General features: G+C 37.8%; 1 protein-coding gene, 1 long non-coding RNA gene and 1 pseudogene across 2 annotated transcripts in view; 2 read left to right on the forward strand and 1 right to left on the reverse strand.

Moving 5' to 3' along the window:
• LOC144340135 (uncharacterized) overlaps nucleotides 1-26,293 on the reverse strand; it is a 229,611-nt gene that overhangs the window by 137,369 nt on the left and 65,949 nt on the right. The gene's annotated exons all lie outside the window — the stretch shown is intronic.
• The window catches only part of LOC144340136 (uncharacterized), a 111,040-nt gene that overhangs the window by 36,862 nt on the left and 47,885 nt on the right, over nucleotides 1-26,293 (forward strand). The gene's annotated exons all lie outside the window — the stretch shown is intronic.
• LOC114676841 (large ribosomal subunit protein eL37-like) lies at nucleotides 5,621-5,936 on the forward strand (annotated as a pseudogene).

Genomic DNA, 26,293 nt, shown 5'->3' on the forward strand with positions numbered 1-26,293 from the left:
GGACAAAAGAATCTGCACAAACAGCCTTCAGCCCTAGATCTTCCCTCTGACAGAGCCTACCCAAAAGAGAAGGAACCAGAAAATCAACTCTGGTAACATGAGAAAACAACGTTCTTTAACACCCCTAAAAGATCACATTAGTTTACCAGCAATGGATCCAAACCAAGAAGAAATCCCTGATTTACATGAAAAAGAATTCAGGAGATTCGTTATTAAGCTAATCAGGGAGGCACCAGAGAAAGGGAAAGACCAATGCAAGGAAATCCAAAAAAATGATAAAAGAAGTGAAAGGAGACATATCCAAGGAAATAGACAGCATAAAGGAAAAACAATAAAAAATTCAGGAAATATTGGATACACTTATAGAAATGCAAAATGCTCTGAAGTTCAGAGCTCAAAAATAAGGTCTTTGAATTGTAGCGGGACGAGCCGCAGACAAAACTCTTCAGACACCGAGTTAAAGAAGGAAGGGGTTTATTTGGCCAGGGGCATCGGCAAGCCTCCTGTCTCAAGAGCTGAGCTCCCGAAGTGAGAAGTTCCTGTCCCTTTCAAGGGCTCACAACTCTAAGGGGGTGCATGTGAGAGGATCGTGATTGATTGAGCAAGCAGGGGGTATGTGACTTGGGGCTGCATGTACCAGTAATTAGATCAGAACAAAACAGGATAGGGATGTTCACAGTGCTTTTCTATACAATGTCTGTAATCTATAGATAACATAACCGATTAGGTCAGGGGTCGATCTTTAACTACCAGGTGTAGGGTGTGGTGCCGGGCTGTCTGCTTGTGGATTTCATTTCTGCCTTTTAGTTTTTACTTTTTCTTTCTTTGGAGGCAGAAATTGGGCATAAGACAATATGAGTGGTGGTCTTCTCCCTTCGAATTAACCAAATCCAACAGACAAAGAAAAAAGACTGAGAAAATATGAACAAAGCCTCCAAGAAGTCTGGGATTATGTTAAACAACCAAACCTAAGAATAGTCGTTGTTCCTAAGGAAGAAGAGAAATCTAAAAGTTTAGAAAACATATTTGGGGGAATAATCATGGAAAACTTCCCCAGCCTTGCTAGAGATCTAGACATCGAAATACAAGAAGCACAAAGAACACTTGGGAACTTCATCACAAAAAGATCATCACCTAAGCACATTGTCATCAGGTTATCTAAAGTTAAGACAAAGGAAAGAATCTTAAGAGCTGTGAGACAGAAGCACCAGGTAACCTATAAAGGAAAATCTATCAGATTAACAGATTTCTCAGCAGAAACCCTAAAAGCTGGAAAGAATTGGGGCCCTATCTTCAGCCTCCTCAAATAAAACAATTATCAGCCAAGAATTTTGTATCCAGCAAAACTAAGCATCATATATGAAGGAAAGATACAGTCTTTTTCAGACAAACAAATGCTGAGAGAATTTGCCACTTCTAAGCCACCACTACAAGAACTGCTAAAAGGAGCTCTAAATCTTGAAATGAATCCTGGAAACACATCAAAACAGAACCTCTTTAAAGCATAAATGACACAGGACCTATAAAACAAAAATACAAGTTGAAAAGCAAAAACAAAAAAGGTACAAAGGCAACAAATAGCAAGATGAAAGCAATGGTACCTCACATCTCAATACTAACATTGAGTGTAAATGGCCTAAATGCTCCACTTAAAAGATACAGTACTGCAGAATGGATAAGAACTCACCAACCATCTGCTGCCTTCAAGAGACTCACCTGATACATAAGGACTCACACAAACCTAAAGTAAAGGTGTGAAAAAGGCATTTCATGCAAATGAACAACAAAAGCAAGTAGGGGTAGCTATCCTTATATCAGACAAAACAAACTTTAAAGCAACAGCAGTTAAAAGTGAAAAAGAGGGACATTATATAATGGTAAAAGGCCTTGTCCAACAGGAAAATATCACAAGCCTAAACATATATGCATCTACCACTGGAGTTCCCAAATTTGTAAAGCAATTACTAATAGACGTAGGAAATGAGATAGGCAGCAACACAATAATAGTTGGGGACTTCAATACTCCAGTGACAGCACTAGACAGGGCATCACGCCAGGAAGTCAACAAAGAAACAATGGATGTAAACTATATCTTGGAACAAATGGACTTAACAGATATATACAGAACATTTTGTCCAGCAACTGCAGAATACACATTCTATTCAGTAGCGCATGGAACTTTCTCCAAGATAGACTGTATGATAGGCCAAAAAAGGAGCCTCAATAAAATTTAAAAACTTGAAATTATATCAATCACTCTCTCAGACCACAGTGTAATAAAATTGGAAATCAACTCCAAAAGGAACTTTTAAAACCATGCAAATACATGGAAATTAAATAACCTGCTCCTGAATGAACTTTGGGTCAAAAAAAAAAATCAAAATGGAAATTAAAAAATTCTTCAAACTGAACAACAATAATGACACAACCTATCAAAACCTCTGGGATACAGCAAAGGCAGTGCTAAGAGGAAAGTTCATAGCCCTATATGCCTACATCAAAAAGACTGAAAGAGTACAAACTGACACTCTAAGGCCATACCTCAAGGAACGAGAGAAACAAGAACAAACCAAACCCAAGCCCAGCAGAAAAGAAAATAACCAAGATCAGAGCAGAGCTAAATGAAATTGAAGCAAACAGAAAGAATGTCAAAAGATAAATGAAACAAAAAGCTGCTTCTTTGAAAAGATAAATAAAATTGACAGACCATTAGCAAGATTAACCCAAGAAAAGAAGAAAGAAAATCCAAATAACCTCATTAAGAAACAAAACGAGAGATATTACAATAGACACCACAGAAATACAAAAGATTATTCAAGGCTACTATGAACACCCTTATACACATAAACTAGAAAACCTAGAAGAGATGAATAATCCTGAAAAAATACAACCCCCTAGCTTAAATCAGGAAGAATCAGATACCCTGAACAGACCAGTAACAAGCAGCGAGATTGAAATGGTCATTTAAAAATTACCAACACAAAAAAGTCCAGGAACAGACGGATTCACAGCAGAATTCTACCAAATATTCAAAGAAGAGTTGGTTCCAGTCCTATTGACACTATTCCACAAGATAAAGAAAGAAGGAACCCACCCAAATTCATTCTGTGAAGCCAGCATAACCCTAATACCAAAACCAGGAAAGGACATAACCAAAAAAGAAAACTACAGACCAATATCCTTGATGAACTTAGATGTTAAAATCCTTAACTAAATACTAAGTGAACCCAACAACATATCAGAAAGATAATCCACCATGATCAAGTGGGTTTCATACCAGGGAAACAGGAATGGTTTAACATACGCAAGTCAATAAATGTGGTACACCACATAAACAAAACTAAAAACAAAAATCACACAGTCATCTCAATAGATGCAGAAAAAGCACTGCACAAAATCCAGCATCCCTTTATGATTAACACTCTCAGCAAAATCAACAAACAAGGGACATACCTAAATGTAATGAAAGCCATCTATGACAAACCCACAGCCAACATAATACTGAAAGGGGAAAAGTTAAAAGGATTCCCTCCAAGAATTGGAACAAGACAAGGTTGTCCACTCTCACTACTCTCCCTCAACACAGTACTGGAAATCCTAGCCAGAGCAATCAGACAAGGGAAAGAAATAAAGGGCATCTAAATCAGTAAAGAGGAAGTCAAACTGTCGCTGTCTGCTGACAGTATGATCATTTACCTAGAAAACATTAAAGACTCCTCCAGAAAGTTCCTGGAACTGGTAAAAGAATTTGGCAAAGTTTCTGGATCCAAAATTAATGTACATGAATCAGTAGCTCTTCTATACACCAACACAAACCAAGTGGAGAATCAAATCAAGAATTCAACCCCTTTTACAATAGCTGGAAAAAAAAAATACTTGGGAATCTACCTAACCAATAAGGTGAAAGACATCTACAAGGAAAAATTCAAAACACTGCCGAAAGAAATCATAGACAATGCAAACAAATGGAAGTATATCCCATGCTCATAGATGGATAGAATCAATATTGTGAAAATGACCATACTGCCAAAAGCAGTTTACAAATTCAATACAATCCCCATCAAAATATCACCATCATTCTTCACAGAATTAGAAAAAACAATTCTAAAATTCATATGGAACCGAAAAAGGCCTGCATAGCCAAAGCAACACTAGGCAAAAAGAACAAATCTAGAGGCATCACACTATCTGATTTCAAACTATACTATAAGGCCATAGTCACCAAAACAGCATGATACTGGTATAAAAACAGGCACACAGACCAATGGAACAGAATAGAGAACCCAGAAATAAACTCAAACACAGCCAACTGACCTTCGACAAAGCAAACAAAAACAAAGTGGGGAAAGGCCACCCTTTTCAACAAATGGTGCTGGGATAATTGGCTAGCCATGTGTAGGAGAATGAAACTGGATCCTCAACTCAAGATAGCTTAAGGACTTAAATGTAAGACATGAAACTATAAGAATTGTACAAGATAACATTGGAAAAACCCTTCTAGACATTGGCTTAGGCAAGGATTTCATGACCAAGAACCCAAAAGTAAATGCAATACAAACAAAGATAAATAGCTGGGACTTAATTATACTAAAGAGCTTTTGCACAGCAAAAGGAACAGTCAGCAGAGTACATAGACAACCCACAGAGTGAGTGAAAATCTTCACAATCTATACATCTGATGACTAATATGCAGAATCTACAACAAACTCAAACAAATCAGTAAGAAAAAAACAAACGGTCCCATCCAAAAGTGAGCTAAAGACATGAACAGACAATTCTCAAAAGAAGATATACAAATGGCCAACAAACATAGGAAAAAATGCTCAACATCACTAATGATCATGGAAATGCAAATCAAAACCACAACGGGATACCACTTACTCCAGCAAGAATGGCCATAACAACAACAACAAAAAAAAGTAGATGTTGGCATGGATGTGGTGAACAGGGAACTTCTACACTGCAAGTGGGAATGTAAAGTAGTACAGCCACTATAGAAAATAGTGTGGAGATTCCTTAAAGAACTAAAAGTAGAACTACCATTTGATCCAGCAATCCCACTGCTGGATATCTACCCAGAGGAAAAGAAGTCATTGTACAAAAAAGATAATTGCACTTGCATATTTGTAGCAGCACAATTTGCAATTGCAAAATCATGGAACCAACCCAAATGTCCATCAATCAACGAGTGGATAAAGAAACTTTGGTATATTTATACAGTGGAATACTACTCAGCCATAAAAAGGAATGAATTAATGGTATTTGCAGAGACCTGGATGAGATTGGGCACTATTATTCTAAGTGAAGTAACTCAGGAATGGAAAACCAAACACCATATGTTCTCACTGATATGTGGGAGCTAAGTTATGATGATGCAAAGGCATAAGAATGACACGACGGACTTTGGGGACTCAGGGGGAAAGAGTGGGAAGGGGATGAGGGATAAAAGACCACAAATTGGGTGCAGTGTATACTACTCAGGTAATGGGTGCATCAAAATCTCACTAAAGAACTTACTCATATAACCAACTACCACCTGTACCCCAATAACTTATGGAAAAATTAAAAAGAAAAAAAGAAATTGCATCTACTGCTCTTTGGTCTTAGCCACAGAAGCAAGATGACAAAGGGAATGTCATAGTTTGGAAAGCCTCCATTAAGATGCACACATTGTGCCCCTGCTGTGGGTCTAAGGCCTGCCACCTTCAGAAGTGACCTGTGGCAAATGTGGCTACTCTGCCAAGTGCAAGAGGAAGTACAACTCGAGTGCCAAGTCTAAAAGACAAAATACCACTGGGACTGGTGAAGTGAGGCACCTAAGAATTGGCTACCACAGATTCAGCCATAGATTCCGTGAAGGAGCAACACCTAAACCAAAAAAGACAACCGTTGCAGCATCCAGCTCATCTGAAGAATTTCAATGATTAGTCATGTAGTAAATGTTCTGGTTTTTAAATTTGTTAAAAAGAAAAAGAAACTGCATCTACCTCATAACCTAGCAATGAAACAATTACAATCGGATACCTCAATCCCTCACCTTTGTTCAATGAGCTGTCAAACTTTTGGTTCAAAATGTTTGCTTATTGTACTTCAACAAAAAGATTTTTTAAAAAAATCCATATCCCAACTCCAATGATGACAAATGAGACAAAGCCAAAATGAAAAACATTCTATTAGAAAGATAGGACTTTTAAAATGTCAATATCATAAAAGACAGAAATTAAAGGTAAAGACAAAGATTAAGGGAGACTAAAAAAAAATAACCATAAAAATCAGTGCACGCTCCTCGACTGGGCTACTCTATAAGTGAGAAAAAAATGTTATGAAGGACAGGTTGGGGTCAATTCATAAACTGGAATACAGACAGTGGATTGAATAGATGTGAGAAATTTTCTTTAGTTTGACAACTGTCCTGCTGTTGTGTAGATGAGTGTCCTTGTTTTTAGACAGTGATCAGGTTCAGAAAACTATGATAAATATGTGTGTATGTGAAGAACCAAGAGATGAAGCCAATGGAACAAAATGTAGGTGAACGTGGGTGAAGAGTATACAGGTGTTCTTTGTGCTGTTCTCACAACTGTTATCTTGAAATTATTCTAAATAAAATGTTTTTTAAATGTTTGTCCAAAATGGCTATGCTCTATTGTAATAAATTTATTCATGTGCTTTAAATTGATAGTGACATTGCTTTGGAAAATCAATAGGATTATGGTATTGAACATGAGAAGTGGTCCAATAATATATGTTAAATGAATCAATGAGCAACCAACTGGAGATTCAGCTAATGCAATCAGAGTTATTTGCAGTTCACATCACATCACAGTCCAATACGAGGCACTGGGAGGAAGGGAAGACTCTGTCTTATACTCACAGTTTAGGGGCCCAGGGTCCTTCCCAACAGAGGCTTCATTCTCCTTTGGTGTCCCTGAGTCCTCTGTAATCAGCCAAGAGCTTAAGAGAATTGCACATGGGAGGTTCCCTATGTGTCAGTCTGAAAATGGTCCCATCATTTCTGCTTGCTATGTCACAGAACTCTCACATGGCTACACCTATCTGCAAGGGAGCCTAGAAAGTGTGTTCTACCTGGGGGCTTAGGATAAAGAAGAGAATACAGGTGCTGGCGAGCACTAGCATCTTGGCCGCAATTAGTATCTTATCTCATAAAGATTTGGGGACACTTAGTTAAAAAACAGACAGAAGGAATAGCTCCTCCTGAGAAAAGCTAGCTCGGAAAATTATACACGCAAATCTTGAAACCAAAGACCCCATCTCGCTCTCTCTCTCTCTCTCTTTCTCTCTCTAGCTATCTCTCTCTCCCTAACTCTTTCTTCTCAAGGAGGACAAATAGCCAAGAGGTTAAAGTAAAATTAAATTAGGAAGGAACTGAATATCAGAAACAGTTTTAAGAAAGCAGTCATGGAATTTCTTCTATTAGGGGTATCATGGCATTAAGAATCAAAATACAGGGTCACTGCTGCCTGAAAAAGCTGGGCTGAAGCTCAAGGATGTGCAGAAGTCCAGGAATGGGTTTGTTAGTGCTGTGGACTTGCTTCTCCTATCTCCTACCCATTCCCCTCTCCTTTCTCCTCCTTCAAGGAACATCACTAAGTATGTTTCTTCTATAGAACCTCTTTGTTCCAGAAGCAGTTAATTTTTTACAATTTGCCTCTCTAGCTAATATGAAATGTTTTAGACTGTGACAATTCTTTCTTTTGTATTTTTACATAATTAGAACAATTATTTAAGGCTAAGGAGTACAGTTAGTCTCTATTTAGTATACCTTGCAGTCAGCTCAGTGATAGGCCCATAAAAAGCGATGAAAAATATTTTCTACTTGATTTGCTGCCATTTCTGAAGTTGGATAGGAAGCATGCCTCCTTCAAATTCATGGTCTTAGTTGGGAATCATAAATGCCTGAATTCTCCTCCAGCACACTCTCACAAACACACACTAGTCATGCTTAGTAAATGATACAGCATAGAGTTTTGAATGAAGTTCTAAAGGCATTCTTTGTCATCACGTTCACCTCCCCATCCCACCCCACCCCTGCCCCCACAAGCCCTCTTACAAAATCCTGATGATCTTTCTAAAAAAAAAAATGGGTATGTCTAGTATCCTAGACTATCCTAGAATAGAGTATGGCAAAGGCAGCATTCTAGACAATGGGCTGATTTCCAGATTTGGATCCTCTGGGCCCAGATGTAGACTACTATTTTCAGGTAGTGTCTTCCCAGTCCAGTCACCTACAACAACACGTGAAATACTCTTAAACTCAAGAGCTTTGTGAAAATAAAAGGATTAATTTAGACAGAATGGATCTGCACTGGAAAATGAAAATTACATATAGGTTGGTGCAAAAGTAATTGTAGTTTTTGCCGTTGAAAGTCATGGCAAAAACCGCAATTACGTTTGCATCAACCTAATACATTTTACTATATAGTTAATGAATCATAATTATATATGGAATACAAACCATAAATGGCATACATACAGATAAATTATCATAATCATTTACAGTATTCCTCAATAACTCTTTGATGAAAATCCTTAACCAAGGATGATTCAGAAAATCATCACTATTTCAGTTTAATACAGATACAATTTCTCTGTCTCTATCTTTATCCAATTGTGGCATCTTTTCTGTTAAAAGCCATACACTGTTCATGGTTTTACAGGTTTTACAAGTATGTACCAAAGGTCACTGCCTTCTAGCAGAGTTGTCATTCTTACTATCTGCTCATGAGTTTGTGCAATGTTCCATTTAATATCCACTCTTAATACTTACTCTGGGCTGGGTGCAGTGGCTCACGCCTGTAATCCCAGCACTTTGGGAGGCCAAGGCCAGTGGATCACTTGAGGCCAGGAGTTCAAGACCAGCCTGTCCAACATGGCAAAACCCCATCTCTAATAAAAATACAAAACTTAAGCAGGTCTTTAATTCCAGCTACTCAGATAGCTGTCTCGCTTGAACCCGGGAGACGAGGTTGCAGTGAGCTGAGATCACACGGCTGCACTCCAGCCTGGGTGACAGAGCAAGATTCTATCTCAAAAAAAATAAATAAATAAATAAATAATTCTGCTAAAGTGGTTGTCTTCACTGTTCTCCAATATATCTGGACAATGTCACCCCCCATTTGTCTCTATTCTGAGCCCTCTGTGCACCTTAGGGAGAATGCACTTTGAGTCCCCCCTGTGTTAAGGTGATAAAGAGGATTTTATTTTCCTCATATTTGAAGAGGAAGAAAACCCACCTAATGAAAGCAGAGCTAAAAATACATTTCCTCCTGGCAACAGGGATGCTGTGCTCACTACTCGGAAATAGCATCAACTTTTGACCTAGAAGTTGCAGCTCCAGAGTCTAACTGTATGATGCTGCTCAATATCGAGTGGGCAACATTAGCATGTGTGTTTTGTTTATATTTCTATGGGCAATTAGCAAAGTACTGGGGAAAAATTACTTTCTGAAATGTATAGAAAAGTTAGATCGGTACCAAATCTAGATTACCAGGTGTTTTAGAGGAGAGTTGCATTTTGCAAGTCAATGTTTCTACCTTCTCAGATTTCTCAGCTGAAACATCTCAAGAGAAAAGAAACATTATATATTTGTATACATTGTGTTTATAATGTTCATGTAAAGACTGTTTACAAGTGTTTGGTTGTTGCGGAAAGTCAGGGATCCTGAACAGAGGGACTGGCTGAACCTGCGGCAGAAGAACATAAATTGTGAAGATTTCATGGATATTTATTAGTTCCCCAAATTAATACTTTTATAATTTCTTATGCCCGTCTTTTTTTTTTTGTTAATGATGATAATGATATTTTATTTTGTAGAGTGCTTCTAAATATGTAATATTTGGAAATACAGACTTCTAGTTGACTATCACCCTTATAGCAATCTTGTATTATACAAAAGTCAGCATATGTTTTTAAATTCACTTGCATACTCATTTAATTAGTTCTCCTAACATTTACTGAGCATCTTCTATGCACCATACCCCATTTTATGCTCTGGAAATAAGAATATGAATGAGACACCTCTCTTATTTAATAGATTGAGAAGAAAAACAATCTTTGATGAGAGACAAACATACAAACAATTATCTGTGTTCTGTGAGCCTAATATATTTTGTTGAATACATGGATAAACATATAAGCTAAAATTTTAATTTTCACCATTTTAAATTGACATTCTATAATTCAAACCACACTATATACATAATATCCCAAAATTCCCACGTGATCCCAGTAAATGATGGGAAGATTGTGAAATAGGTAGCACAACCTATCTGCAGGAATAATAATTTCTTATTTTAACTGTGCACATAGTCATAGCCTTCCTCTCAATTTTCTTATAAAATGCTTAAAAGAGGGGCTTAATTGTTTTGAGTATTATTAATTATTACTTCTGAAGAGGATGATAATATCTTGCAGAAGACAAGACTTAATAAGCTTAAAATTTCATTGAATTTAGCAGATGGCTTTGCTACTGATACATTGAAAGGCACTGTTTAAATGACAATATTTCACATTTTATTCCTGAGATCAGCAGCTCAAGCCACTGCTCTGCCTATGGAGTAGCCATTGTTTTATCCCTTTACTTTCTTATAAACTTGTTTTCACTTTACTCTATGAACCAACCCTAAGTTCTTTCTTGCACAAGATCCAAGAACCCTCTCTCGAGGTCTGGATCAGGACCCCTTTCCGGTAACAGTGCTAAAAACAACACAAATCCTTGAGAACATAAACACGTTGAAAATCTGTATTATATGCCTGTCATGTTCTATTTTTTACATACATCTTATCATTTTATGCTCAAAACTCCATAAAAACAGGCCTTTTTATTATCACAATTTTAAAGATGAGAAAACCCCCAAGTTTACAAAGCTCAAGTACAGTCCAGAATCACACTAAGACTAAATGACAAAGAATTAAACACAGACTTGCTGAAGTTCAAAACACATTGTAATAAGGAAAATAGAACACAATATCCATTTTAAGTATACTCAAAGAAAACTACGTGATAAACTATTATCTAATAGTTACGTCTACTTTGCTGTTTTTGAAAGGTGTACTTTATCACTTTTATTCACCTGGTGCTTTTGATAAATATCAGAATTTCTCCATCTTGGACATAGTGACATTAAGGATTATATTTATTTTTAAACTTTAAGAAATACTTCATAAACATTTTAGAAAGCATCAAACATTGCTTTGTGAAACTTATAAGAAACTTATATATAAACAATATTTCCCCCAAATGCATATATTTATATATGCATAAAACCTTGAATATATGTATATATTGAATGTATATATATTCTATATATAGAGAGAGAAAATCTTGTATCTCTGTGTCTGTGTGTATGTGTGTGTATGTATATGTATATATAGGGTTTTTAGGAACAGCAGCTTAGAGGGAGCCATGGCATGCAAGTTTTTTAAAATTTGGCATTTTCTTTTTCTACTTTTGCTTTTAGATTCCCTATGTAAGCTACATAAGAAATAAGTAGCAGATAATTGTTTTTTATCTTTTTAATAAAAATTTTGTTCTGTTTATTGCCAATATGCCATTACATACATTTTACTATATAGTATATATGCAAGGACCACAAGTAAAGTATATTAATAACACATTAAAAAGTAAAGATGCCAAACAAGATTACAAGAGTGATATCATTTTGAACAGAGGTCTCAGAACTGTGTCATCAGTGGTGTCCTAGTAAACATTTTAATTGGTAACTTGGATGGGCATATGGAGAACAAGCTCTTACATTCATTAAATTTGTGGGTCACTGGAATCTTGAAGGGTTAGTGAATGCATTGCAGAATAATTATAATACAGAAATGATCTTTACAACGTGTAATGATGGGCTGAATTGAACAAATTAGATGTAGTAGAGAGGCACACATGGAAGATACCATACTTGGATCCAAATTACAAATGCTGTAAGTACTGAATTAGCATCAGCATGGGACAAAAATGTTTAAGTGATTTACATGACAGTAAATTCAATGTGAGCTAGCCTGTGATGTGGCTTTCAAGGACCCTAATCAGGCAAGCTCAGAAAAAAATAAAGTGAACTCAACTGAGTGTGTATTATTTCTGTTCAGATATTTCTGTTCAGATAATACGTGGGGCTATTATTGTTAATTCTGACTACTGTATTTTCTTTTTTTTTTTTAATTTATTTATTATTATTATACTTTAAGTTGTAGGGTACATGGATTTCATGGATATTTATTAGTTCCCCAAATTAATACTTTTATAATTTCTTATGCCCGTCTTTACTGCAATCTCTGAACATACATTATGAAGATTTCATGGACACTCATCACTTCCCCAATCAATACCCTTGTGATTTCCTATGGCTGTTTACACTTTAATCTCTTAATCCCATCATCTTCGTAAGCTGAGGAGGATGTATGCCTCAGGACCCTGTGATGATTGCGTTAACTGCACAAATTGTTTGTAAAGCATGTGCGTTTGAACAATATGAAACCTGGGCACATTGAAAAAAGAACAGGATAACAACAATGTTCAGGGAACAAGGGAGATAAACACTTTAAACTCTGACTGCTGGTGAGCCGGATGGAACAGAGCCACATTTCTCTTCTTTCAAAAGCAAATAGGAGAAATATTGCTGAATTCTTTTTCTCAGCAAGGAACATCCCTGAGAAAGAGAATGTGCCCTGAGGGTAGGCCTATAAACGGCCCCCTTGGAGGCAGCTGTCTTTCACAGTCGAAGCCAAAGGGACGAAATAAGCCCTGGTCTCCTGTAGCACTCCCAGGCTTATTAGGACAAGGAAATTCCCGCCTAATAAATTTTGGTCAGACAGGTTGTCTGCTCACAAACCCTGTCTCCTGATAAGATGTTATCAATGACAATGTGTGCCTGAAACTTCATTAGCAATTTTAATTTTGCCCCCTCCTGTGGTCCTGTGATCTCGCCCTGCCTCCACTTGCTTTGTGGTATTTTATTACCTTGTGAAATATGTGATATCTGTGATCCACACCCTATTCGTGCACTCCCTCCCCTGTTGAAAATCACTAATAAAAACTTGTTGGTTTTACGGCTCAGGGAGCATCACGGAACCTGCCAACATGTGATGTCTCCCCTGGACACCCAGCTTTAAAATTTATCTCTTTTGTACTCTTTCCCTTTATTTCTCAAACCAGCCGAGATGCTTACAGAAATAGAAAAGAACCCATGTTAACTATCTGGGGCAGGTTCCCCCGATACTTGGTTTTAATAAATGTAAGAGTTTGCAATAGTCTTTCATGTGAGAATACTCATGCCATCACACTCAGAAGTGACTAGAATGATGTTGATTCACGACAGTACAGTTTTCTGCTTACTTATCTCTGGTTTACGGTTTGGCACATTTTCTAACTTTAATCCATTAATTCAGTCACTACACAACCCAATGAGGCTAAGGCTGTGGAGTTAAAATTGAGCATGAATCAGTTATAGTTTCACTCTGTTTTATAACAATGCATTAAAACTTTTATCTTGATTAGTCTTCCTACATATCCATCTCAAGGGTTATAGGTGAAATCAGACAAGATATTCATCACCACAATTTGAAAAACAACTCTAAATGCATGCCCTGACTTGGATCAAAAGCACTAATTGCCACAGGAAAGATGACATGCTTTAACTGGTTTACAAATCTTATGGTAGCATTGATAAATAGAACCTTTCTTCTGTCACTTACAATATCATAAATTTTCAGAAGATACACATGGGCTTTTGACTATGGTAAATAAGTTTAACCCATCATTTAAATAATCCCTTTTTATTATGAAAATCATGCTGTATTATGTGCTATAATTACAATTCCTCATTCAAATATAGTGACTCAGCATACCACCTAATCAAGATCAACACTGCATTTCTCACTGCCTTTATTTCCACCTTTGTCAAACCCAACAAGTGCAATAGTACCTGCACTCAAGGATTTAGCAAATATGTAGTCACTTTTTATGTCAGAGTAACTGACTTTAAGTTTTATGAATCATTTGATCAAGGAACACTATGCTTCTTAAAGTCTATTTTAAGTTTCTAACATACTCATGATGTACTAATATGTGCTATAGATATACAAAATTAATATCAAAGACATGATCCACTGGATTAGTCAGAGTTCTACAGAAAAACAGAACTAATAGGATGAAACTTTCTCTCTCACTCTCTCTCTCTCAGAAATTGACTCATTTCATTATGGAGGCTATGTCCCAAGTTCTTCAGTCAGTAAGCTGGAGACCCAGAAGAGTCAACAGTGCTGGCTCCAGTCTGAAGGTTGGCAGGCTCAAGACCTGGGGAGAGCCAATGTTTCAGCTCAAAGCAGTCAGGCAGGAGGAGTTCCCTCTTACTCAGCCTTTTGTTGTATTCAGGTTTTCACTGATTGGTTGAGTCACACCTACATTAGAGAGGGCCATCGGCTTGACTCACTTTACCAATATGGTTAATCTCACCCAGAAACACCTGCAAAGACACACCCAGAATAATGTTTAACTGAATGTCAGGGCACTTGTACCCTAGTCAAAGTGACACATAAAACTAACCATCATACCCACATATACACATTAAAAAAAATTATTTAGGGAAGAAATAAGATAACAAAAAATAGTAAAAATGACAAAATCATATAATTTAGTGCTAAATTACATGGTAAAGGCTATAATTCCTACATAACTTCAGAAGGGGAGTAATCAGAGAACTACTGATTAAAAATTGTACAATAAATATGTTTAATTTGTGTACAAGTGATTAAGACCAAAAAAATTACAGAAAAAATAATAATATAAAAATAATCTTTTGTTTACTACTAAAAGATACAAAAGATAAAATGCCTAAAATAACCTAAAAATTAAAAAAAAAATCAAGTACAGAGATGGGAGAGAAAAACAACAGACTACCTCAGCATTTTTTAATATGAATCTTGATAGCATTTTATACCTCCATGTGAAAAGAATGCTTTGGATGAGAGAAAATGGCTTTTGATGCCACATATTCTGTAAACACCTGCTGTTCGTAAGTGTTTCAGCAAATAATTCAACCTGCTGGGAATCCTTGGGTTATAATTTTTATATTCATAGCTCCTCAAAAATTTTTAGAGATTTTCAGCAAAAGAGGAAAAGCAAATAATGCCAAGCTGAATAATATCTGAGAGTAATGAGTATTATTCACTGCTTTAGTTTCTGTGCATTACCCATCAGATTCTATTCTTTCACAGGTAGTATTTTAATGCAAGTGGTACAAAGAAGAATATCACATTCATTTACTTCTCCTAAGGATTAGGCAATGGTGTGTAAGCAATCCCATTGGCCAACCTTGACAGCAGTTTTTACTGTGAACTAATAATAGAAATTATTATGCAAAAGTCTGACAATATCTCCCTAATATTTCTTGAAGGCATCAATCCCAAACAGCCTCAAGGTTATCAAAGTGCCTACAGCTGAAAGCACATTATCTTTCTTTAATTTTTGCTTTTACAGTAATTCTAGATCAATACTCTGAGTTGATCAGACCACTATTTTCTAGAGGTTTAATAGCCCAGCAGAGGCTAACTGAATGCCCTCTAACCACAAATAAGAATGACAAAATCTACTCCATTTTTGCTGATTCCCCTAAACTGTCTTAAGACAATAATTTTCTGACTGGTCACTCCTTTGCAGGGATCAGATGAACTGAAGCTGCCCCGTCTCTTTAAATTTTCCTGGCATCCAGAGCAGCCTTTCTCAACTAGGGTTCTGAGAGAGAATCAAACTCAATGCCATGAGGCAACTACTGTATGTACAATGAATTGCCTGGGTCCCTGTGCATCTAAAATGATACCAGCTAAAGACCACCTATGGAAAATAGTCACACAGTGATTTCATTTTCTCTAGGGTTTAATCCTTTTAATAAAGCCAAATTGAGAAACACTGATAGAGTAAGGGGGTAAAATGGTATAACATATTTAAGATACACATCCTGGCCCAGCGACTTCTTAAATGGCTTTCCTTCTGCATTTAACCAAAAAAACCATGGTAATATCCATCACTTAATCAAAAATTACCAGATATGCCGAGAGACAGCACAAAGGGCCAAAAATCGAGGAAAAACAAAAACAGATAAAATACATAAGATGAAAAAGAAAGCAAGTATATTTAAATACAGTTTAATATATACTTTTTTTTAAGACACAAGGTCTTGTTCTGTGGCATAGTAGCATAATCATTGCTGACCAAAATCTCTAACTCTTGGGCTCAAGTGATCCTCCTGCCTCAGCCTCTTGAGTAGCTAAGACTACAGGCACATGCTACCACACCCAGCTATGTTTTAAATTTTTTGTAGAGACTGTGTCTCACTATGTTACCCAGGCTAGTCTCAAACTCCGGTCTCAAGCAATCCTCCTCCCTCAGCCTCCCAAAATGCTGGGATTACAGGTTTAAGCCATTGCACCCAGCCCTAAAAATATCTTTTAAACTCAGAATAAGCGAATCATGTATTTGTTTTGAATATATTAAATAACAAGATTCAGTAGCAAGTCTAATAATAAGTTCAATGTCAAAATAGAAATGAGTATAATTATTTTGAAATATCTGTAATGCAATATAAAAATATCTATAATTCTATAAGTGACAAAGTAAGAGATACTGGAAATACTCTTCAAGTTAACACTATATTCACAATCAAAAGAGATCTTAAATTTTAATTAGACGTTCATGAATAATAAATAGACCTGGCAAGTTGATCTAGTAGACCTGTCATCCCCTAGGACCCCAGGGTCCTTCCTTCAGTGAAACCTCTCCCTCTGGCCAACTGAAGAACTATAAAAAAGTTTGTGGAGGACTGCAAGAGAAGTACTAGAGGGCAGCCTTGGAAGTGGGGTATGTCATTTCCACACATATTCCCTGGCCAGAGCTTAGACATAGAGTCCCACCTATCTGCAAGGAAGCTGGAAACTTGTTTAGCTCTGAAGGGAAGAGGAAAAAGAATTCTCTTTTCTTCAGGTACTGAGCACAAACAGCATGATTAGCGGCAACTGGGTCAATACAACATAATCATATAGGGCCAAATGTAGAACAACAACAAAATCTGTGGAGAGGCAGAAAAGGAGTAGGTTTGACAAAGGAGAAAAACCCAAGTCAACATTAGGGTACTGGTGATAAAAATATCAATCTTCCTCTTGCCAGCTGTGTGAATTTACACATGAAAGTAGGAATGCAAAAAAAAGAAGGATATATCTAATATTCAGCTTTTGACTACCGAAAAAACTCAAAGAAACTCTTGAATCCACAGTGAAGCATTAGTCGTGCAAGCCAGCCTATTTTGATAAAGAAAGGTGGTCTCTAAACTATAAAAGCTTCGTTCTCATGTCAGGAGCCAAACCTAGATGACTTAACTTGAATCACAGAGTTTTACTAAAAGCTCTAGGATACAATAAGTATTCAATGTAAAAGACATTCATTTAATTCAGTAAAAATGAAATAAATATTTAGAAGGAATTTCAGTAGGATGAAAATATAGCCTGGGTCTTTGAGAAGGAACTTGGTTTCCCAAACTTAAATTCCAATAAAGAAAAAAAAAAAAAAGAAGACAGAACCCTTGACAGAGACTCTAGATTATTTGAGAGAGAGGATCAGAATGTCCAGCGTTGTCCCCCTTTCTCCACTGAATGCATCATGAAGTGGGTGTGAAAGGCGAGACACAAACAGACGGTAGTGAGCAGCATATTCTCCATGAGCAACATTTGGTATGTAGGAGATCTTGGAGTTCTCATGACCCAAGATGTGGAACTTGAGAGACTTGATGTTGAGAAATTTGAAGGATCTGGTACTGGGAGAGTGAGACCATAAAGCACAGGACCCTAGAAAACCCAAACTGAAAGGACTATCACATCAACAGGTGGTCTCAGCAAGAAGCCCAAATAGATTGGTGGGATTATCTATGCCTTAGTGAACACCAACCCAAGGGAAGCAGGCACTGAACAGGTTAATCATTCCCCAGTGTTGAGAAGGCAGCCCCACACCAGAAGACTCCTGCATACTGAATTAAACAATCCAATCTTCTCTTGGAATAAACATGCCATCTTGGGGGAAAGAGGAGAAGTGAGAGCTTGTGAGAAGCGGGGAGAGAGTCTTGATAGGAAGTTTGAACTTTGAAATAATATTTTATTCTACCACCCATCTAAAGACTAATTAATCACAAATGCTAAACCAATCAGAAGAAAACTTTTGTTAAACCAGAAAAGGTTGTTACCTCTCATAGACAAGTTAAGTGTTTTCTACCACATTCATGCTTCCACCGGCAGCAGAACTGGGGTATGCAGAGCTACATGCAATCAACTATAGCAAATAAAAGAGGCAGCATGTTTTGTGCAGATCCGTATTGTAGTGTATACTTTAACCCCAAAAGACAGAAAGGAATTAGAGGTAGTTCATGTCTCCCTTGAACTTATACTCCAAGAACACAGTTGTATGTTCTTAGGGAATTTTTCCATAAGATAAATGGAAAAATAGAAATAGGTATAAGCAGCAGGTAGCATATAGTAGAGATGGATAAAATGGGAGGAAGACAAGCATCCTTGGAAAAGGAAAGCATGTTGGGTTTTAGAGAATGAATAAGAGTTCATCATGTGTTAGGAAGAATTCCCTGCAGGTAAACATAACAATCAGCCACATGCACAGAAGAGCAGGAGAGCTAAGAATGTTCAGTTTAGTCTCACTGCAGCATGATAGAGAAACCTAATCTTCAGACACAATTCCATTCTCTGGTGACTAATGTTTTAGCTTAGAGAATAGAAACTACTTTTGTTTCAAGATGTTAAAATTATATTTTTAGGGAGAATATATTTGACAGTGTAATGGAGGGGGCAAGCTATAGTATTGTTCAACTAGCAAATCTTAGAAGTGACATTTCAAAAATAAATTTGTGTGATTATTGCTCTTCTCTTTAATCCAGAAAATAGGCTCCAGATGGTTACAAATGTTTATTTCTAAGATGTAAAAGATGAGATATCTTTTCACTCTATCCAGTCTCAAGGTCTTAAGCAATGTCTACTTTTAAACAATTACACCATGCTTGATGCCACTAATTAACTGTTTTGTTTTAAAATGCCTTTGCTATTGAAATGTTTATTCACATTATTTTGTGTCATAGTGAGAGTAATGTGCATTTATCGGTCAGGCATTGTGGCTCACACCTGTAATCCCAGCATGTTGGGAGGTCGAGGTGGACAGATCACGAGGTCAAGAGATCAAGACCATCCTGGCTAACACGGTGAAACCCCGTCTCTACTAAAAATATTTTAAAAATTAACTGGGCGTGGTGGCGGGCACCTGTAATTCCAGCTACTCAAAAGGCTGAGGCAGCAGAATCGCTTGAACCTGGGAGGCGAGGTTGCAGTGAGCCGAGATCACGCCACTGCACTCCAGCCTGGGCGACAGAGTGAGACTCTGTGTCAAAAAAAAAGAAAAGAAAAAAGAAAGCCATTATCTAGCATATTCTTTATAAATCTTGCCCAAAGATTGTTATGCTGTATTCTTTTTAAGTGGTAGTTTAAAATGATTACATTTCAAATGTCTCAACAGTATTTTATTTTATTCAGCTGAAATTCAAAGATTAAGTTGAAGAATACAATCTTGATTTTATAGATAAAGAAATGCTTTCAGGCCATGACCAAGATTGTGAGGGCTGGTCTTATAAATACATGGTATGACATGAGGATTCTAGAAAGTTCCACCTGCCCAAATATATTTCGTCTACTTGCCAGGGCACCAAGTATGCTTTACTAAAAATTCATAGCTTTCGATTTCAAACATTTGTTGACCATCATTAATCCTTTACTAAAGTGCCAATATCCCTGCAAGGGATCTTTTAATGTCTACATTAAAAATCATTATCAAAGAATAACTTTCAATAGCATTTCCCAACAGGTATCTGGTACATGACTAAGGGGTTCCATGATCAGATATGATGAGAAATACTGAACATTATTTTTCTCTCTTACAGAGTCACAATATATGTGCATATATATATATTCCTTTATTAGCATATGAAAGACTCTGAAGAGCTCAACAATTATTTTTTAAAGGAATTTTAAACTTTTCAAAACTTAGCAAATCCAAAACTCTTAACTCTTATAGCTCCAATGGCACTTATGACTGCTATGAGAATTATAATAACAGCTAGCTGAGAGCAAGATGCCAGAATTAAACAAAAGACTGACAACTGTAGTGGAGCCAGAAAGGAGCACTCAAATGGCTAAGAAAGCGCTGAGAGTGAAGATGAAATTTTCCCAAGGAAAAACTGGACTTGTTCAACTCTTTTTCTTGGACGAGTTCTAGGGTCGATCCAAACCATTGGATGGATAAAATTCATCTTGTCTAGGCAGCTTCATTTCATCACAGCTAAGTCCCCACATGATCTCATCCATTGAGATGCATTTTAAGGTTATATCGCTATTATCTAAAGACCGCACAAGAAGCCATCATATAGATTCCATTCCTGTGCTTGCTATTTGGAAGAAGTCAAGCATGTTGTCTATTATCTTGTTCAGTGTCTCTTATATAAAGCACCACATTGAAAATGCTTTTCAGAACTTAGCACTAAAAACAGTTTTGCCTTCCCTGAGGAACTGAAATCCTCTTTCCTTTCTGAAAAGGAGCAATAGGTCTTTCTACTTGCTTTGATAGCAGGAAACCCAAAGCTTAATAGCAGCACAAGTAATAATAACCACATAGGCCTTTATGGCCTGAAAGATTTTTTTTTTTTTTTTTTGAGAAAGTTATCCCTCTATCACTCAGGCTGGAATGCAGTGTGCGATCTCGGCTCACTGAAGCCTCACCTGTTGGACTCAAGCAATGACCCCACCTTAGCCTCCCGAGTAGATGGGACTACCTAGTAGCTTAGCACCACCACGTCTGGCTAATTTTTTTTATTTCTGTAGCGACGGGGTTTTGCCATAATACCCAGGCTGGTCTCGAACGCCTGATCTCAAGTGATCCACCCATCTTGGCCTCCCAAAGTGCTGGAATTACAGGTGCGAGCCACCACACTGGGTCAAAAGTTTTTTCTTGACTCCCTACTCTTATTAATGCCTCCTCTGGTCATGACTGAATTTCTCAATCTCCATTTGTTTGTTGTGTGTGCTTGTCACAAATCATTGCAAACCCATTCAGAAATGTGAGAGATGATAAGCGAGAAGATGGAAAGATTAAAAAAGACAAACAGAGGCCAGGCGTGGTGGCTCATGCCTGTAATCCCAGCACTTTGGGAGGCCAAGGCAGTTAGATCATGAGGTCAGGAGATCAAGACCATCCTGGCTAACACGATGAAACCCTGTCTCTACTAAAAATACAACAAAATTAGCTGGGCGTGGTGGTGGGCACCTGTAGTCCCAGGTTCTCGGGAGGCTGAGGCAGGAGAATGGCGTGAACCAGGAAGGTGGAGCTGGCAGTGAGCCCAGATCGTGCCACTGCACTCCAGCTCTCATCATCGCTTGGGTTGAAGGAATTCCATTGTAGATAGGCTGAGAAATAACCTCACAACAGTCAGTGAGCACACACCAGGGATAGGCCAAAGAACTTAGGAGGTGACATCCAGGAAAGACTGTCTCCTTTGCGGATCTGCAGAGGGCTACGAGTCTGTTAACCCATTCTGCTGAAAACAACAGATTGGCTAATAAGGCAAAGTTAGGGTGAGACATGACTCGGAGAGTAGATAAACACACATACACACACACATACCCAAACACAAACGTACTCAGCGAATGTGTTTGGGTGAGGAGGAGTGAATTTGAAGGGGAAACCCCAAATTACCTATTCAGAATACATTCTGTAATAAGGAGAAATTATAGGACAAGAATTTGTTTTACAAAGGGCTCCAAAACATGCAGCAAATATACAGTTGATTGGTCCCATCATAGGAACCACATTCAGATACGATTCCTGAATAGCACTGCCAACTTTATTGTCCAATAGTAGCCTGAACTATCAGTATTTTAATGTTATGACGTGGAGTCAAAAAGCCCTTTCTCATGCCTGAGAGACCAGCAGGCAGACAGTAAGTACCAGAATCTATACAGATGGGGAAGCTATATCAGGAGTGTCGATTTTGATTCTAATTTTCCAAAGGCACAATTATCTGCTGATCTGAAGGGCTCCTTGCATGTGATACCTTATAGTGTAACTATTCTGCAGAAATTATTGGAGCGAGGGGTAACATTATTGCTTCTGTAATTTTCCCAATGGAAACTGCATCTATTTATTCATCTCAACAGACACGAATAGCTTTCCATGCCTAGTCACTGGGGCTGAGGGTTTACAAAACCAAATAAAGCACAGTCCTTGCCTTAAAAAGGCTAAGGGTTCCAAAGTTCTGGTCTTATTTTTGTAAACTGACCTTTAGTCTCTCAAAATCCTTGCCCTGCTGAGGTAGAGACAGGGTGAAGTATGCAGCTGTGAGTGGTATGATATTCTTAATGAGTGCACTTGTTTTCAGCTTTTTATTATTAACAACTTGGTTCTAAAGCCCCCATATGTACTCAGAACTGAAAAACTACAGCAACAACAACAACTGGCTTTTATCTTAAGGCCTTTACATGTATCAGTTCATTTCCTCCACAGCCCATGGGATCTGACTGGCAGCTCTTGGCACTTGCACACACCCTTCTTCCCCTTCTTAGGACGTTCGGAGTTCGCAGCCCATGTTGCTTTTCCTTTTTTTTTTTTTTTTTTTTTGAGACACCTGTTTCATCCAGACTGGAGTGCAGTGGCATGATCATAGCCCACTGCAGCCTCAACCTCCCAGGCTCAAGCAATCCTACCACCTCAGCCTCCTGAGTAGCTGGGACTACACGTGCACGCCACCACGCCCGGCTAATTTTTGTATTCGATCTTGTTGTTTTTTCCACACCACACTGCATGTGTGTGCTGAACTTTCAGTCTGCCCATAAACCCGGTCAGCCCAACATCTCACTGAACCACTGCTCTTCTGTCACTCCAGGACCACAGCGGGCATGAGGCTTCTCTACAATAATTGTAGTCTGCCCAGGCTACTCCCAACAAAGCAAGATATGAGTTCCTCTGCTCTCAGATTCACCCAGTGGGTCAGACATTCCTATAATTCCTCCAACCCTAACCCTACAGAGACCTAAATCTTAAGAGACAAAATGGTGCCCTACCAGCTTTAGAAACTCACACCAGCTGCTAACTATCTCGCTTCCTTTTCTTAATTCTGAAGCTCCACTCACATGCCAAGAATATTTTAAAAATTAAAAAGACAAAAAAAACTTCTCTGTGTGTCAGAAAAACTGGCTTTGAATCTATTCTCACCCTGCTGTGTTGTTTATGGATAAATTTGATGTATTCTTTCTGCAGGCTTTGAAAACTGATGCTAAAAATCTTGCTTTGGGGAGATTTATAAAAACTTTTTCTGGTTCAAAAATTAGGTTCTTCATTCAAAGTTGAGGCTTTCTTTTTTTTTTTTTCTTTTTTTTGAGATGGAGTCTTGCTCTGTTGCCCAGGAGGCTGGAGTGCAGTGGCATGATCTTGGCTCACTACAACCTCTGCCTCCCAGGTTCAAGTGATTCTCCTGCCTCAGCCTCGCGAGTAGCTGAGATTATAGGCACGTGCCACCACACCCAGCTGATTTTTGTATCTTTAGCAGAGATGGGGTTTCACCATGTTGGCCAGGCTGGCCTCAAACTTCTGACCTCAGGTGGTCCACCCACCTTGGCCTCCTAAAGTGCTGGGATTACAGGCGTGAGCCACCGCACCCAGCTAAAACTTAGGCTTTTAAGATCTTTATTACTTCCATGATTTCCAAATAATAAACTGTCTTCTTTGCTTGGCTAAATCTGTTTTTCCTCTTAAATATCGGATGCCACTGACTGCAAGGGTAAAGACCATACAACATTGAGGAAAAAAATGTGGAAAAGAAAAATATCTGTTTTAATTATCTCAAAATTTTATTCTGAGACAAATATAATTAAGCACCCAGTCCAATACATGCATTTCCTCTTGAAACTCTATTTCTCTTTTAAGTAACCTTTTTACTGATGTGTCACTTACAAACAGAAAAGCACACAGATTATAAATGTACAGCTTGATGAATGTTCACCAAGTGAAATATACCCTTGTCACTGCCATAGGTCAGGAAGTCGAATGTGAACAGTCTCCCACCCACACCCCAGAAGAACTTACTATGCTGACTCCCATCATTATTCATTAACTTTACTAGTTTTTTAACTTCATGTAAGTGGCATCACACACTGTGCTTTTTTAGATCTGGGTTATTTCTCTCAAATTACATATGTGAGACTCATCCCACAGTGTTGCACATGGCAATAGCTTATTCATTTTTATTGCTTTGTGGATTTCCCTTGTATAAAATTTATTTACTCATTTTACTGCTGATAGACATTTTCGTTGTTTCCAGTTGAAGGTTATTGTAAACAAAGATGCTAAGAACATTCTTCTACATGCCTTTTGGTATGCATATGTTTGTATTTCTGTTAGTAATACACCTAGGAAAAGTACTACTAAATCATAGGATTATGTGTTTAGCTATATAGTAGATATTGCCACACAATTTTTTGAAGTGGTTTTAGCAATTTGAACTCTCATTAACATTTGAGAATTCCAATGACTCCTTGTTTGCATTAACATTTAATATTGTCAGTTTTTGTTTTGTTTTGCTTTGCTTTTTGAGACAGAGTCTCGCTCTGTCACCCAGCCTGGAGTGCAGTGGCATGATCTCGGCTCACTGAAACCTCCACCTCTCCGGTTCAAGCAATTCTTCTGCCTCAGCCTCCCAAGTAGCTGGGACCACAGGCAAGCGCCACCACGCGCAGCTAATTTTTGTATTTCTAGTAGAGATGGGGTTTCACCATATTGGCCAGGCTAGTCTCAAACTCCTGACCTCATGATCCACCTGCCTCAGTGTCCCAAAGTGCTGGGATTACAGAAGTGAGCCACCGCGCCAGCCATAATGTCAGTTTTTTTAATGATAGCTGTTCTCATGATTGAGTAGTGGTATCTTACTGTGTTTTAACTTGCATTTCCCTGATGAATAAGATACCTTTTCATGTGCTTATTTGCTATTTGGATGTACTTTTTGTGAAGTGTTTGTTAGAGCCATTTGTCATTTTTCTATTCATTTTCTATTACCTAATCTTTGGTCTCCAAAGGGATGGAATTCTCTTATTAGCTATCCTGAGGTGCAAACTGATCCAGGGAATTGGAAATTCAACCAAGATCTCACGGGGTAGAAGAGGAAATGTTTAAAAATGAAGCAGTAGGAAGCTAGGCAGACAAAAAGAAAATGTAATGGTCATTTCACATGGCCTCTAGTTCCCTTGGAATATGGCATAAACATGGACTATTTGGTCTCATGTGAACTAGCCCCACTCTATCTCTCTAGGTTTGTCACATACTTCTCTCTCCTCTTTTTTTTGTATTCTACCATGTTGATATCACAATTCAAATGCACCAAGTTCTCACCAAATTCCGAGCCTTTACTCATGTGGTATTGTTGTATACCCTGTATACTTTCGTCTTGATTCTTAACCACCTCCCCAAACCAAATTATCTTCTTATTAGGTATTAGCTTAAGTATTTCCTCTGTAGAGAATGCTTTTCCAAACTAGCTCTAATCACCACCTTTTGAGCATCAAAAAACCCTATTATTTTCATTTGTTCCATTCTTGATTACAGTTCTCTTAAATATATGCATCTCTATACTCTAAACTCCATGAAGAAAAGGACTAAGTCGGCCTTGTTCATGGCAGAATTATAAGCCACAGCACAGTGCCTGGTCCATGGGAAGCCCTCAGTAAATCTATTTTGTTTTATTTTGATTAACTTAATAACCACTCAGTTTAATAATTTTTCATTGCCCTTAACAGGTGTTTCTTCCTTAAATGTTGGTGTTAGCAGAGTGTTTGCCTTAACTTCATGGTCTTCTCTGGCTACCCTCTGCCCAAAGGCAGTCTCATCTATTCACATGCATTTAACTACCAGCTATATACTATAACTTAAAAATAAACTTCTTCACCCTGTCATGGTAAATTTTATGTGTCATCTTGACTGGGCTAAGGGCTGTCCAGCTAGTTGGTGAAACATTATTTCTGGGTATGTTTGTGAGAGCATTTCTGGAAGAGAGTAACATATGAGTATGTAGACTGAGTAGAGATGACTCTCACCAATGTGGGTACACATGATCCAATCTTCTGAAAGCCTAAATAGAATGTAAAGGCAGAGAAAGGATAAACTTACTCTTTCTGTTTCAGCCTGGATAGCCAG

Source organism: Macaca mulatta, chromosome 3, assembly GCF_049350105.2.
Source record: "Macaca mulatta isolate MMU2019108-1 chromosome 3, T2T-MMU8v2.0, whole genome shotgun sequence".
Taxonomy (NCBI): domain Eukaryota; kingdom Metazoa; phylum Chordata; class Mammalia; order Primates; family Cercopithecidae; genus Macaca; species Macaca mulatta.